We start from the raw sequence: 15,863 nt of genomic DNA on the forward strand, positions 1-15,863 counted from the left end.
CCTTGAGCAATGAGACCTTTATAACAGCTGTAAAGAATGTGCTTTGCAAGCTGCAGGAGCTTCGGCCCAACTTAATGAACTCTGAAGCCGCTTGCTGGCATTTCGAGATCACTGGGTGAGAAGTCGGGAGCACGGAGCCAGGCCCCGACTCTCCACAGGGGACCCACCGGCACGGTCAGGGGGTGCCCTGTCCCTCGCATGAGGGTGGGTAGGGATTTACCTGCCTCCACCATGGGGGGTACAGAGATAATTCCGTGACTGGGTCTGAAAGGGACTGTAGAAATACAAGACTTTGAGATGGGCCGCCGGGGTGGCTCAGTCGGTTGGGATTCGACTTCGGCTCAGGTCACGATCTCCAGGTTCGTGAGTTCGAGCCCCGCGTCGGGCTCTGTGCTGACAGCTCGGAGCCTGGAGCCTGCTTCGGATTCTGTGTCTCCCCCTCCCTCTGCCCCTCCCCCGCTCGTGTTCTGTCTCTCCCTGTCTCTTAATAATAAATAAACATTTAGGAAAAAAAGGTTTTCATTTATTTAAAATTATTTCCTGTTTGGGTCACTGGAATTCGTTCCTAGAGGTGCGGTCAGCCGTCTAAGTTTGTGTCATATCTAAATTCAAGCACGAGTAGTGCTCAGCGACCAAGGGACACTTTCTGAGCATGTGACACCGGTAAGATTGGCCATTCAAATGCCCAACCATAAACACGCAACACGCACATTTATGCCAGTGCGGTTCCTCTCACCAAACGGGTAGAGATTCCCATTTTGCTGGTAAAACCGGAACAGGTTTGATTCCCTCAAAGAGCACGTAGGTTGAACACAAACTTGAGAAACCAGAACTTACCCGCATTTCTAAATGCTCCCCGTAAATTCAAGGTGTTTATGCTCTGAGTCTTCCTGGAGAGAAGTAGCTAGCTCAATTAAAATGTAGGAGCAGCGGTCACCGCCGCCCTCCAGCCCGTTGTCGAATTACCCACATTTGCCTCAGGGAAGGCTGGCATTATCCCTTTGCAAGGCTGGCATTATCCCTTTGCAACCGTCTGTCATCAAGATGTGAAAAGGCAAACTGGGTTGCGGGTTTCCCTGAAAGCACTGGGTTTGTTAGGAGACAGTGTTGCGGACAGAAGCTGGGGTGTTGAGGACACAGCAGAAGTAAGGACAAACTTCATTTACCCCTCTGTTGATGGGGCCCCGCCTTGTCTCTCTCCCTGGAGGATGCCTGCCCCGTAGGGGACTCATTAAGCAATAATCTCAAGGGGCTGGGCCAGAGACATCTGGATTTCTCCCCATTTCCCCGTAGGCTAAGTTGTAAGGAAGACCACTGGCTGGTCCACCCCCTGCAAGGAGTTTTCATGCTCCCGGTGTGGCTGGGGACGGTGGACGGCGCCCTCTGCTGGGCTCACGATGCGAATTGCATCTGTCATCTCTGGAGTAAACGCCATAGGGATCCCTGACTTTTCGGGGGTGGCTTGGCCCCCTGTGTCCTAAGATACAAGACTGGTCCTCTTTTTAACAACAAATAAAATGTTGATCCCAGACAGAACTGGTTTTTGTTGCAAGAAGGAGAAGGAACCAGGAGGCACTGGGGAAAACAAAGCTTCAGACCCCAGAGTGACTTCTCCACTTCTCCTCGTGGGGTTCCACACCCACTTGGTGGTGGCGGTTAAGCGGCAGGCTGGGTCTGAGGGTCTGAGGAGGGAGGGCGCAGGCCTCCGGAATGCCCGAGCAGAGCAGAGCGGCGAAGACAGCACGGAGACAGGGGCAGGGCCTGCCAGAACTCAAAAGGCATGGGCAGGTGAGCGTGGGGGCGGGGAACGGCCGACTTCCGGGTCAACAGTGGGAGAGGAAGCCCTGAACTTGGGTAGGATCTCACAAAGGATGCTGGGAACAGTTTGAAGGAGACAGGCATGGGTGGTTTCTTGGTTACCTGAGGGCTGATAAAAAAAAACAAACCAAAAACCCAGAGACTCCAAAGACCGTCCCCACCAGTGCTTGGATTTCCTGCGAGTCTAGATGGGTGATGTCCACACTGTGCTCTGAGGGACGTGGAAGGATTCCACTGAGCCTCCTCACAGCACAGGGGAGGAGGGCCCCGTGGGACGCGCTCAGGCCCTCCTCACAGGCAGCCCTTCTGACTTCATCGGTGGCACCTACTGGGCGTCCAGATTGGATCTTTGTTTGAACCAGAAACTCAGCCAGAGCACATTCAAAATCCACCAATCACAAGCAACTCTCTTCTTGGCGACGTAAAACAGGGGAGGCTCCAAGGCTGCAAACAGGACATCCTCCCAAGCTGAGGCTCTTAACGGCACGATCGTGGCCTCCCCTCACTACCCCGCCCCCTCCCCCACCGATCGGGGTGACCGCAAAAATGCCCCTCGGTTCAGGAATCTGAACTCGGAGGAAACCATGACCCTTCCTGGGTAAAGATGAAAAGGGACAACCGTTTTCCAGAAGGTGATGTGAAACTAGCAGTGTGAATCCCACGCCTCGTCCTGGACCCAAAGGTATGTGTGCAAGTCAATTCGGGCCTCTGTGGCCTCCAAGGGCGCTGACTGGCCCAGCCATGGAGGCTTCCAAACAGCAGGAAAACATGTTCAGCTGTGCAACGATCTCCCACGAAATCATCTGCCAGGGCAATCCCAGCGGTCCACCCCAGTTGTGTTTGTTCAGGACAAATATTTACCTGTTTTACCTTTATGGAGTAATCCTAATGCCTTCGCAGTCTGGAGGGTATTTTTACAGAGCTGAATGAGTTGAGTTTCTATTTTGGAGCCATAGGATCACGTAGTTGAAAAAGCCCTGAAAATAGTATGTTAATCCCGCTTAACGGGGAGAGGGGGTCTCCTTCGGGGAGGGGATTCAAGGTGTCGGAAACCAGACAGAGACTGCCACCGAATTGTATGCTTTAAGATGGGTTGGGTTGTTTTTTTTTTATTTTTAATGTTTATTCATTTTAGAGAGAGACAGACAGACAGACAGACAGAGTGAGTGAATAGGGGAGGGGCAGAGAGAGAGGGAGACACCGAATCCGAAGCAGGCTCCAGGCTCCGAGCTGTCAGCGCCGAGCCCGACGCGGGGCTCGAACTCACGAACCTCGAGATCGTGACCTGAGCCGAAGTCGGACGCTTAACCGACTGGGCCACCCAGGCGCCCCGTAAGACGGGTTGGTCTTATGTGTATTTTCCCTCAGTTAAGAAACAAAGACGATTCTGAGGTCCAGTCTTCTATTTTGAAGGTGTGCGAACAATGGCTGGGTGTAGGGAGCAGATGTACAGCAGAGGCTTCTCAGAAGCCCTCCCTAGGATGTGGGCAGGTGTCCGACACCCTCCACCCACCCACCACCCTGTGACCTAACCCTTTTTGCTTCTCTCCACAGCCTGGCAACGTCCGAAGACCGTAATCTTGGACTGAATGTGCACTCACCCAGCAGAGACAGCAAATTATATCCTTAGGGAATCTTCCCTCAGGAGGGCCACGGTTTTGTGGGCAGATTCTTTCCACGGTGAAGAAATAAAGGTGAATCTAGGGGTAAACCACTTTGCTTGGTGCACATTCACAAAGCCTGATTTCTGCCTCGAATATGGGCACGTAAGGCTTGTTAAGTGAATGTTAATAACCAGGTGTTCAGACCTTCGTAGAAGGCTGGTTATCTCCCGTTTCAGTCATTAGTGGCCCGTGGAAATAGTGGCTCCATAAAACCTTGTGTATTTTCTTTCGAGATTTCTCTGTCATGCTTATGGCAAGGCATACGAGGGGCTCTCGCCACCCAGAAATGATGCACGTGGGGGACTTCGACATCACAGGCCACATCCGTCCCGGGAATGGCCTCGCCCTTCAGTGTCACCTCCGCGGGATGCCGGCTGCTTATGCAGAGGCTGTGGCACGAGGAGATGGCAGGAGACTCACCCTCAACGTCGGGACAAGCAGATTCTAGAACCGCTCCCACTCCGTGCCCAGCGTTGCTCTACTCTGGGCAGCGTGAGACAGCGACACCACTTTGCCTGAGCCATTTGGATCGGGCGGCCTGTGGCTTGCGGCCAAATACGTCCTCAGGGAGACAAGGATTACGTGCCCAGGCAACCCAGAACCCAGACTCAGGAGACCTGAGTTGATTCCAGTCCCAGCATCCCCGGAAATTTAACCCGATGTCACTCTCTTCGCCTGCACAGCGGGGAGGTGGGTAAGATACATACCAAGGCCATTTCCATCCATAAAGTCCCGCTGGGGTATCTCTGTCCACATTCACTGGCACGGAGCCTGAGGTCCGTGGTGGCTTTGGTTTTGCCTTCTCTCCCTCTCTCCTCCTTTGGAAAACTGGCCACACTGTGCCCGCTGAGTCTCTCTTCTTGTTGGAAGCCGGGGCGGTCTTTGTTTCCGTGAGGCATGGACGTATCCACGTGGGAAGTCGAAGCCACAGGCCAGGTAGCATATGTGCACAACTACATTGGGTGGAAAGCGACAGCTCATCGGGAGAAGACAAAACTAGGGTCTGTCCTGGTATCCTACAACCCCCGCCTTAGTTCTCTGCCTCAAGCTGTATGTTATAGACGGAGCAGACCCGGGTTGTGGCCCGAATCACTCGTGTCTCAACATTCCCTCGGTTCCAAAGTTTTGTTTGCGTGGGACTTTTAGTGTTGATGGGGGGCTGGGGGCTGGCGGTGCGCAGGGCCCCGTGTGTGTGTGTGTGTGTGTGTGTGTGTGTGGACTCTCGTACATCCCCCAGGATGTCCCACGTAGGAGCTCATTCTAGACGACCGGAGAAACAGATGTCCCCAGGGCTGGCATGGAACGTCCCTGGACGGGTCACTTATCCTCTCCGATCTCGGCTTCCTCACCTCTACACTGACTCACGGGGGCCCTTGAGTTCAGGTACCACAGAGTCAGCCAGCATATCCTCTGACTTTGCAACAGAGAGCAGATTTGCCGTGAAATGCTGTTGTAAACGCACTCGCAGAGAAAAGACGGCAGCACCCGGCAAAGCACGGGGCGAAAAGAACTAATTGCACGGTTACCGCAAAGACAATCCAACGCCCTTATTTTGCAGCGAGAAAATGGATCCGCTTTGCCGCGGTTAACTCTATGGGAAGCAACGATAATTGCTCTGGAACCGAACACCAGCCTCCCCTTGCGCTCACTGATAACTATGCAAATTCTCCCGCTTGCCTATAATGTGGCTCAGAACAAAAATGCCTTTTCTGGTCCGTGCTGGGAATAATTCCTGAAACTCAGTAAGTCTTAACACGCCCCCAGCTCCTCTCACCAGGGGGGGAGATTTCATCCCACGGAGACTCGGTGACGACAGCCCCCCCGGGGTGGGGGTCCAGCCAGCAGGTCTCATCGGGGGCTGGGGCTTCTAACTTAGCTGCGGAACCCTGAAATGTTTCCAAGTTGAATTATATAGAAATCGAGGCCCCTCAGGACTGTTGTTCTCCTAGTCTGGTACAGAAGCAAAGGCCGCTTCCTGGGTAGACGTGTCTCCTTTGGGGGTGAATCAACGTCCTCAAAACACGCAGAAAACCCCGTTTGTCTGAACAAGGACCACAGAGTCTGGTGAAAAAAGATGCCTGCCCACAAGCCCCCCTCCCCAAACTGGCCTTCGTTGCCTTGAAGAGATAACCAAGTAAGATAAGTGCTAAAGGGGAAAAGAAGTCTTGGTCTCGTGTTTCGGGTATTCGGAGACAAAGTGCAATTGTCAGAGGCATGAGACACCGGCCGTGGGTGCGGGGAATCACAAGCCAAACGGGGGTGGGGACGATTTATCTTGTCAGGAAGTCGGCATGTGAAGCAGGAGCAGGGCAAGGGGCGGACGGGGGTCCCTCTGGACCCTCATACGTAGCAGACCCCGGGATTCTTTCATTCCCAACCAGGTTGACTTCGGTCCTGCCATTCTGCAGAAAGCCGGCCAGATCAGGTCCAGTTTCTTTCCCTGGCTCGCACAAGGAAGCTGTGAGGTAAGAGTCCTCTCTCCGAGCCCCTCTCTGCCTCGTCCAGAGCGGGCACGGCCAGGACCGGCAGGGTCTAGGGCAAGGGCACGTCTCCGGGGCTGGCCTCAGCTCCCGAGCCCCGTGGGCTCACTCTCCAGCTAGCAGGCCAACTGTTCCAGGCTGGGGAGCAGTGGGCAGGTCTGGGCTTCCAGAGACCGACTTCTCGAGAGGCGGGACAACCTCGCCGAGCGATTGATCCTATCTGGCTGTGAAGGTCATCAGAAACAGGGACTGGCTCCGCGCTTTGACCTGCAGGTTGGGCCCGTGGTGTCCTTTGGGGAGGCAGTAAGAACGTAGCCAACGGCACGCAGGAGGCAGAGACCTGCCTTCTCTCTTGACCGTGTGGCCTCAGTCAACTTCTGATAGGGCAAAGATAGGATAAATTTGGCAGAGAGGGAAAGGTTAGGACCTGAGGTCCCCGGGTGGGGAAAAACACATATTTTGGAACAATGCTGGGAGTGTCCGACCACAGCAAGCCCCCTTAGGCCTTGCGCTTCCTCTTGAGAATGTAACAGGCACGACCCACCCCCCCTCGGGTTTCCCTCAGGAATCCGACCATCAAAATACCTGACTAAAATAGGTAAACCATAAAACTCACATTACAGGAGGGACAGTATGACCACCGGCCGGTTTCTCACACAATGGAGCCGAGCCAATCAGGAGTGGATGACCCAGCACCGAGAGCGATCCAGCCAAGAAGGTTGGACCTGAGAAGGAACGAGGCGAAGGCAAGCGGGGGTGACCAGAACCCTAGAAAACAAAGACCCTTGCCTACAGTCGGGGGCGTTCACCTTTGAACGCCCCCTCTCTGCAAAGAGAGAGCTTTCCCACTATTCTTACTTTCGTATTTTCCGATTAACCTCTGCCTGCTGCTCATTTAATTCTGTCCTCTTCTTCACTCTTCGACGCGGAGAGACAACAAACCCAGGGTATTGAGGTAAAAAAAAAAAAAATCCTTCAACAAACTCCTACCCTCTCTTCGCTCCCTCAGTTTCCTCTTCTGTTCGTCGAGGATAATCCCAGTACTCGCTTCATGGGGTAGTTCCAAGGATCGGGTCTGGTAAGTCGACAGCAGGATCGGCGCGGTTGAGCAAAACGCTCCTAAGTAGCTGGAAAGAACAGAGCAGCGATGCCACGGGCGCGAATTCTTTCATTCGTGGACCAGGGGAACCCTCTGGGGTGCTGGACGTGGCGGGGAGGGGACAAAAAGGCCAAGGCCAAGTCCCCAACTTCTGGGTCCGTGTTCTCCCTTCTTTCGACAACCTCCACACCGCAAACCCCGCCTGGCGCATAGTAGGTGCACAGCAAACGCCCACTCGGTAAGCCCAGCTGGGGAGCCCAGTTCGACCCGCAGATGACTAAGCACCAAGTGCTCTGTGCTGGCAGTAAATACACCCAATAAATGTACCCACTCGCTAATAAATCCCCGCCCATAGAGTAATGGTGCTATCACCTCGGGTTTCTATTTAACTTCTTCCATCTGCTTTCCTGTCTCCCCTTCTTCTCGCTCATTTCCCTGAGTCAGATTTACGTTATTACACGTGCAGAATAACCTGCTCACTTCTCGCTGCTCACGCTGCCGCTCCCCTGCTCATCAGCTCCCCGGAGCACGTAGCGCTCGGACTTATTCGAAGCCGCCCCGAGCAGACATTTTTCTGAGCTGTGTTGTTTACTTTTCTGGAAGTCCCACGGCGCGCTCTCATAATGGCAAAGCATCAAGAGCCGCGAGACGGACGCGCGTTCAATGAAACAGGTGCACTAAACAGCCCGAGCCGTTTTCCAGGTCCTGAGTCACGGCCGAACTGGCTCCGATTAGCAGAACGTGGGAGCTCCCGGGGCATGGTGGCACAACTTCTGGTGGGGGACGGGTCTCGACAGCCTTGACGAATGGCTGGAATCATTTTCCACCTGCCCGACTCATTCCAACCACAAGCTGCCGAAAATACCCTCTCTCCGCTTGCCCTTTGCTAAGTGCTGAGGCACGAACCAAAGTCCGTTCCCGAGCTGGGCACCTAATTTTTGTTAATAATATCTTCACTCTATCAATCATTGTTAACTAACGGGAACATCTGAAGAAATTAATTTGAGCCCGGCGAGAGGAACCATCACAGCTCATTATAAGTCTCCTCCCCAATGAACTCAGCAGCACTGACTGCATCACAAAGACGCACGGTGACTCAGCCTCGCCCGACTTGAGTTCCTCCCACAGAGGACACTTTGTCCTTCAGAGAGCCGCTTCCTATCCCGGGGCTGTGCTAAAGGCTTCTTAATTAAGGTTTAATGAGGGTTTCTCGATAGTCCACCTCATTCTCCCGAAGCATCGCGGTGGCCACAGACCCCTGATGATGTGGGTGCCGGTGGGGGGGGGGGGAGGGGCGTCTAAAATTCACCTGACACCCAGGTCGGCCTTTTGCAAGGTGGCCTCTACATTTCTGCCCAAGGGTAGGGAGCAAAGAAAGAGGCAGATGCTGTAGAAGGAAAGGCCATGGAGCCCCTCGTGCCCCCCGTACCCTGCCCATAGGCCCGTTACCCCAAGCCAACCTGAACGTTGCCAACTGAAAAGCCCGCCGTTAGTCTCCCCGGGCCTGTAGCATCTTGGGAACGAGATGGCTGGCCGTGGGGCAGCCCTTGCGGAAGATCACGTTAACTTCCGCTCAGCAAACCACAACCTCGGGATGCAAGTTCAAAGAGCGGCAGAAGCATTCTGAGCATTGAGCATTTTTCAACAGAAATCGTAAGGAGCCAGGAGCAAGCGAGATTGGGTTTGTAGTGAACTGTCCTGTGGTGGTCCGTGAGAGACTCGGGTGCTTTGGGTCAAAACCTGTTTTTAAAATGTGTGTGTCTGATGATTTTTTTTTTAAGTTTATTTTATTTATTTTGAGAGAGAGCATGCGCACGCGTGCGAGGAAGCACGGGAGGGGCAGAGAGAGACCGTAGAGAGAGCATCCCAAGCAGGCTCCACACTGTCAGCGCAGAGCTCGACGCGGGGCTCGAACCCACGAACCGCAAGATCATGACCTGAGCCGAAATCAAGAGGCGGACGCTTAACCGACAGAGCCACCCAGGCGCACCGTAAAATATGTGTGTTTGATGATTCATCTCAAATACGTCTCTGTTTAGACACGGCTGCGTACGTTTTGAATGTGTGAAGCCTGTTCCAGCAGCCTTAATGCTTTGTTTTTTCCTTTCAGGTGAAAATCCCAGGCGCCCTTTGTGTTAAAACGAGTTTTCGCAGCTTCCACTTGCAGAGAGAGCCGGATTACATAATTGCATTCAGGAGGCCACCACTAGAAAGTAGCTCATGTGCACGATCAACGCTAAATTCTTTGGGGAGCGGGGGAAAGAACCACACCTTCTTGGACTTTCTTTGTTGTACTTTTCACAATCGAGCGCAATGGCCATCGGGGGTCTTCTTCTGAGCCGTCACATTGCTTAAATGAGTGCATGTCGGACATTTCCAGAGGGGCGAGCTCGGTAAGCACCGAAAAGGGAAGGGTCTCCTCGAGGCTTTGACGGGCCCCGTCGGTTTGGGTTTTTCGGAACGAAGGTGTAGAGCCCTTTAACTTCGGAGCAAGTTGCCCTCGTTCAACTCGTTCAAAGACTCTCAGACACTTGGAGGAAGAGGAGGGGAGAAGTTCTAGGCTTTGCTCCGCACAGGCGAACACTCCACGGTGACATTTGAAAGGCACTGTGGAGGTAATGACTGCTCCAAATATACTCAGAAACGCTTCGCTCTTCATTGTTCTTTATGTGTCTCATTATTGTCGTGTCAAAAAAAAAAGTTGCAAGTGACACATGTTGTTCCTCTGAAAAAGAAAGTCCAAGTCCGCAGGTGAAACCTAAGCGTATTCGCGGGAAGCGGAGGCCTGAACGTCACCTCCAGGAGCACAGAGACCGCGTCGCCTCCGGCTGCGGCCGTTGTAACAGAAAGGCATTTCATTTACTGCGGGTTCGCCCATCACTGCTCCATTCCGCCTTCTGCGGTGCCTGGGATGCTTATCGGTACAGATCTGAGCACAATCCCCGAGGAGCGAGCAGAAGAATCCTGAACATTCCAGTCCATTGTTTCAGTAACACGGCCCGGCCCGTCTGCTAACTCCACTGTCCGTATCAGATTGCGGTTCGGTCCTCGGGGGCTGCAAGAGCCATCGCCGCCAAGTCAGCTTCCCTTCTGGGGCTTATAACTTGAGCCACCTTTGTTCTGACCTCAGGACCTTTGCTCCTGCTCTGCCTTCTGCCCCGAGGAGCACTGCCCCCTGGTGTGCGTGGCCGGGCCTTTTTGCCATTCAGGGGTCAGCACCTGGCGGCACCCACCAACACCCGGTCCCTTATTGTGTTTCCTTCCTGCCACTTATTACGTACGTGACATTTGAGCCTTCATTTGTCTACCTGTTCCATTTCAGAATCCCTGACTCAAACATCAGGCACGCAAACTTGTTCTGAGCTCATCTCTCCGAAAACACGGTACCGGGCCATGAGTCACCTTAGACGTGAAAGCAAAAGCTCACTTTATGTTAGTGATTCATTTGTGTTTTTGAAATTAAACAATAATTTCCTTTATGCTCTGTTCGCTTATATAACCGTGCCGGTAAAAACTCCTATGAGTCAGGAAGGAGAGAGGTGGGGGAGGGAGGGGGGGGGGGGTCTTAAGTTCATCTTTTGTCATAAGACGATCAGTCACCGCTCGCCAGATGTCAGCTGAGCACCTCAAACACGCGCTGTTTTAATGGGACCTTCTTCTGGTCGTTATTAATTAATTTACTCATTTATTCACTAAAACTTTCAGAGTAATTTACCATCTGAAAAGAGAGATGACAGCAGAAATAGGGGTGTGTGGTAGAAAGTCCGCAGTAAAAGGCCTGAACGAGCCACTTTAGAAAATACTTAAAATTTTTTCAATAGTGAAGGTATAAAAATTAAGGGGAGACGAAAAGCAAAGTTTTGGTGGTAAATTAGAATATGATAATACATATGAAATTCAGGGACTTTATCATTTGCAGTAAAATGGTTATTATAATAGCACGGTATTATAAAAACAAGAGGGCAAGTACAAAATCAGAGGAAATCTATCTTACCTTGTTGGCATTAAGATAGAATAAAATTACACTCAGAAAACAAATTACGCCTTCTATTATTCTCGTGAAACCTGTGCTTGGTCTGGGCAGTCCGCTGGAAACTTCCTTCTTTCTGCTGTGTGTCTCCTTTAGTGAGGACCTGTCACCGACCTGCTCAGAGGTCTTGCCTCGGGGCAGAGAGAGACACGGGACAGGGTCTGAACTGGGTCCTGCCCCGGGAAGCTCACAGGCCCCCCCTCTGAGTGTGCTGGCTTAGATGCTGGCAATAATTTTGAAGTCGGTATTCCTCTCTTCGTTTGGTCATAACCTTTGAGAACTGCAGAGAACCTTCTAGAAGGAGTTTGAGTCTCTCCTCAACCTGCAGAGGTCACTGCGGCCGCGGACGGCGCGCGACTCGGCGTGGGCTCGAGGGCACGCGGAGGAGCCCCCGTCTCTCCAGACCCTACTCTTGCCGGGACACCATGACCGAACCACTCTGTGCACCTGAAACTAGCCTGAACCACAGGTCTTGGCCAGATCCTCCGGGCTGGCTGGGCGGACTGGCGGCGTTGGAGGGCGGCGGGGTCCTTTGTGCAATTTGTCCCAAGAGTTGAGAGCGACCCACCCGTTTCTTTTCTGGTGACGTGCCAAGCGACACGAATGCCGTCCAAGTCTAGGCGGTCCGTGAAAACCCCTCCCTGTGCCTGGAAACTCCACTCCGGCCCTCGCGAGGAAAGGCACATTTAACCACGTGGGCGGTGGCTTCAGAAGGGGGCCCAGGGAGGTTGGAAGCACAGAGCCCTTGCTGTGTGGTCCAGCAAGCTGCCTCAGCGTCCTCATCTGAAATTCGGGGAGAGGGGCGGCAGGTACTGCGTGGGGCCGTGGTGAGAGATCACCTATGGGAGCCTAGTGCTGGATGTGCAATCATGGCCGACAATCATGGCCGCGGCCTTGATCTCTCTCGGCTATTCTCTCTCCCGGTGGAGAACCGAGGAGATCCAGCGCAACCTCAGACGTCACGCTGGCCCTGAGCTTCACTGACACCTGCGAGCTGTGACACTGCCCCCCGGCCGCGTCGGAGAGCGCAACCCACAGGACCCCCCCCCCCCCCAGCACCACTTAGCCACCGCCGCCCCCACCCCCCACCCCCGGGAGCGCCAAATCTCAGGCTCTCCGATCATGTTTCCAAAATGAAAGTACACTTATAATTTGTCTGGCTTCTTAATTTCTCCTAAGACAACGTGGCAGCCTCCTCTGCTCTCCCCCTCCGTGTCGGCCTGCTTGCTCTGTCGTCACGTCTTGCTCTGGCTTTCCATCTTGCCTGCTCGTCTCTGTCGCTCAGCCCCCGCTGTATTCAATTGTCACTTCAGTATTAGCCCACTGTCTACCTGGCAACCCGCTATTATGCACTTAATTTATTACTTGGTTTCCTACCCCGATCTTGTGATTCATTTCTAACCTTCACTGACTGTAACGTAACTCCTTCGCCGTCGTTCTTTCCTCCTCGCCAGCCCCCTCAACCTTCAACTTTCAGATGACAGCTTCAGTTAAGGCCTGGAAAACAGTCTGATCTGCAGCCCCCAGGTGACGGTCTTGTTTTTCACTGAGCAATCAGTTTAATCAAATGAAGTTCGGTACTTAATGCTTTCAAGTCCTTTTGAAGAAGATCGGAAGAGATAAACAGGAACCAAGGAGGAAAAGAAGGGAATCGATGGGTCCCTCAGGCAGGTATTAGACCCAAGACTCAAGTCAAGACACTGCTGTTTTCAGCCTGACCTTGCTGGACCGTGCAGCCTAGAAGGTTACGCAAGTCCAGGTCAACGGTCACCATACCAACGGTCCCTTCGAGCGTGGGTTTCTATTTTTAGAATCGTGTGCGACAGTTTAAGAATGAGGAATCTTGTTGTTTTAAGGATGCCGCCCCCCGCCCCACAAAGGAAACCCAAAATATAAAACATCACAGTTCCCTAACAAAGTACGTTCTCTTTCTGTTGCTACAGCAACAAGGTGTTGGGGTGGGATTTTCTGGGGAGAGGGGCTGCTAGGGAAGGAAGAGTTTGGCAACAGAGCCTTGGACGTCGATGGGTAGGAAGGGCTGGAAAGGAGCACAGGACTCGACTCCCCAATATTTGGATGAGGAAACTGAGGTCCAGGGAGGGTGAGAAGCTTGCATGAGGCGTGGAGCCTGCTGTCTTGGCTCTAAAACCCAAACTCTTTCAGCATCTCAGCACCTGGAGGCAGAATTTTTTTTTTTAATGTTTATTATTTATTTTTGAGACAGAGAGAGAGAGAGGGAGGGAGCATGCACACACATGAATGAGTGGGGAAGGGGCAGAGAGAGAGCGTGAGAGAATCCCAAGCAGGCTCCGCATGGTCAGGGCAGAACCCGATGCAGGGCTCGAACTCTTAGCCGTGAGATCACGACCTGAGCCGAAACCCAGAGTCAGATGTGGAAGAACTTCTACTGATTTTCTAAAATCCTGTCTCAAGTGTTTCTGGTCATAACGTCCTATGACGCTCGCTCCCTTTGCTTTCTCTCGTTTATTCGTCCCTGGGGTGTCTGTCCTCTCCTTCCCTCTCTCTCCGTAATGCCTTTGTTGAGATACAACCCACACACCCTAAAACACATTAAAACTATACATTTTGGGGCGGTACCTGCACGGCTCAGTCACTTAAGCGTCCGACTCTCGGTTTTGGCTCAGGTCATAACCTCACAGGTCGTGGATCGAGCCCCAAGTCGGGCTCCACACTGACAGCACAGAGTCTGCTCGGGATTCTCTCTCCCCCTCTCTCTGCCCCTTCCCTACTCGCACGCTCTCTCTCAAAAACTAAATAAATAAACGTTTCAAAAGGCATACATACAATTCGATGGTTTTTACTACATTCACAGAACTGCACAACCAGCACCCCGATCACTTTTAGGACATTATGTCCCCCAAGAAGAAACCGCCTCCTCCGGGAGTGGTCACCCTCCCTTCCTACTTCCCCCTACGTCCCCGGCAACCACCAATCCACTCTCCATTTCTATGGATTTGCCTGTTCTGGAGATTTCATGTAAATGGAATCATACGGTGTGTGGTCTTTTGTGATTGGCTTCTTTTCACTCAGCATAATATTTTCCAGGTTCATCCATGTTGTAACATTATTAGTCCCTCCCTTTTTTTTATGACTGGATGGTATTCCGCTGCATGGATGTGCCACATTTTGTTTATCCATTCCTCCGCAGAGTGGCCCTGGGGTGGCTTCGACTCGGGGGCTAGAACGGTTCATGCTACAGACCGTTCTCTTTGTATCTTGTGACGATGCTCCGTTGACTTAGCCAACTGCAGCTGGCCCAGCCTTCTCTTGCCTGTCTGGCCCTAAGTCCTGACCTGACCGGAGACTGAGTATCTCTGGGTCGACCACCCCCTCTCCAATCCTCTTCAGCAGGCACTCTTCTGCCTTAAACTTGACATTATCTCTAAATGGCAACATGTTTTGTGAAATGTCCTCCGTGACATTTCTGTTTTTCCTCTACAGCTCCCTTTCTGTACACCCGCTTAAAGATCTTTTTAAAATTCTGATATGCCAACCCATCCGTTCTCATGTTGCAGATCCACGAGGCTCTGTTGACAGGGTTTCGGACGGAACGTTTCTGCCTTCCGTCTTTGGACACCCCCCGCCCCCTCGCTTCCCAAATTCAATCTTTGCCACTGGGAGAAGTAGGAAAATCAAAGGCTGTTCAAAAATAATGAGGCTGAATATCCAAGAAATTAATATAGCTTGTTAGAAACACAACCTGCATCTGGCCCGGGTCTGTTGATGTCCAGCCCTGCGAGCTTTCCGGTGGACCTCACAGCAATGATTCAACTCACTGGGGACAGATAGAGCGCTGGTGTGTGTGGACGGGAATTACAATTTCCTTTTAAATCACTTATCTTCCAATGAAAAATCAGTAGGTAACACGGGACCGAATTAACACTGGGTACAAAAATGGTGTCATGATATGAACGTTGCACAGCTCAGAAATGTGGAACGACTGCCCTAGAGAATAGGACGAAACAGCGATGGGCTGGCAAATCACATCAGCTCCATATCCACTGCTAGTAATTCTGACAGAGGCTGGGTTAAAGTTTACTTCTTAAGATCTTTTAAGAAAGGCTTTGCTAAGCAAATTAACAGTGTGAACAAAATTTCTGGTGACTGTTGAAACTACTTAAGAGCACAGGCTGTCTCCACAAACACATTAGGCAGACCAGGGACGACGTACGCACTTCTCTCTCCGCGGGTATTGTAGACGGACATAAAATCAGCAATCAACACGGAGCTCACAAAATGAAGTTCTGAGTCACTCTTGTCTGTTTCCTTAATATCTCCCTAAAGGATTTATTTTATGAAGTCATAGTTTGCCAGGCCACTTTTTGCTTGGTTTGAAAGTAATAAAATATCTTTTTTTAATTGGCAAATAATTTAAAATTTTACCCATTGAGCCAGGCCTTCTCAGACGTTAATCCAAATTACAATGGGACAAACGATTCCAGTCGTGATAGAGAGATTTACAAACCACTGCGTTCCGCTGGTAAGGAACATTCTAAATTGGACAGTAATGCAGACAAATAAATGCGTTGGGATAATAGAGCAAAAACCCAGAGCTTAGACACATTAAGTTAAGCTCTGTCCTTAAAGCCATTTTGCGGTAAATATCGAGAGGCCAGACAAGGCGCCTCTGCAATTTAGAATAAGATTATCACTGGCAGGGAGAGGGAAGAGGGGGGAAACTATGGCATCTCAGTTAATCTGCTTGCAAACACCCAACTTGGGGGTAAATCAGGGCCCCCATTTTACACAGG

General features: G+C 51.9%; 2 long non-coding RNA genes across 5 annotated transcripts; both read left to right on the top strand.

The window, feature by feature from the left end:
* Nucleotides 1-2,002: 2,002 nt before the first annotated feature.
* On the top strand, nt 2,003-6,783 carry LOC109253482 (uncharacterized). 4 transcript variants are annotated; one of them, XR_002074412.2, is made up of 4 exons: nt 2,990-3,159; nt 3,373-4,172; nt 5,041-5,224; nt 5,432-6,783. It is a non-coding gene; the product is annotated as an uncharacterized LOC109253482 (long non-coding RNA). The 4 variants fall into 4 exon arrangements; XR_002074410.2 differs by lacking the exon at nt 2,990-3,159 and adding an exon at nt 2,003-2,500 and having other exon boundaries at nt 5,041-6,783; XR_002074409.2 differs by having other exon boundaries at nt 2,991-3,159; nt 5,041-6,783.
* Nucleotides 6,784-7,108: 325 nt separating this feature from the next.
* LOC128773444 (uncharacterized) lies at nt 7,109-10,540 on the top strand. Its single transcript, XR_008417681.1, has 2 exons — nt 7,109-9,061; nt 9,172-10,540. It is a non-coding gene; the product is annotated as an uncharacterized LOC128773444 (long non-coding RNA).
* Nucleotides 10,541-15,863: the final 5,323 nt, after the last annotated feature.

This window comes from Panthera pardus, unplaced genomic scaffold, assembly GCF_024362965.1.
Source record: "Panthera pardus isolate Hobbes unplaced genomic scaffold, ASM2436296v1 HiC_scaffold_25, whole genome shotgun sequence".
In the NCBI taxonomy this organism is placed as follows: Eukaryota; Metazoa; Chordata; class Mammalia; order Carnivora; family Felidae; genus Panthera; species Panthera pardus.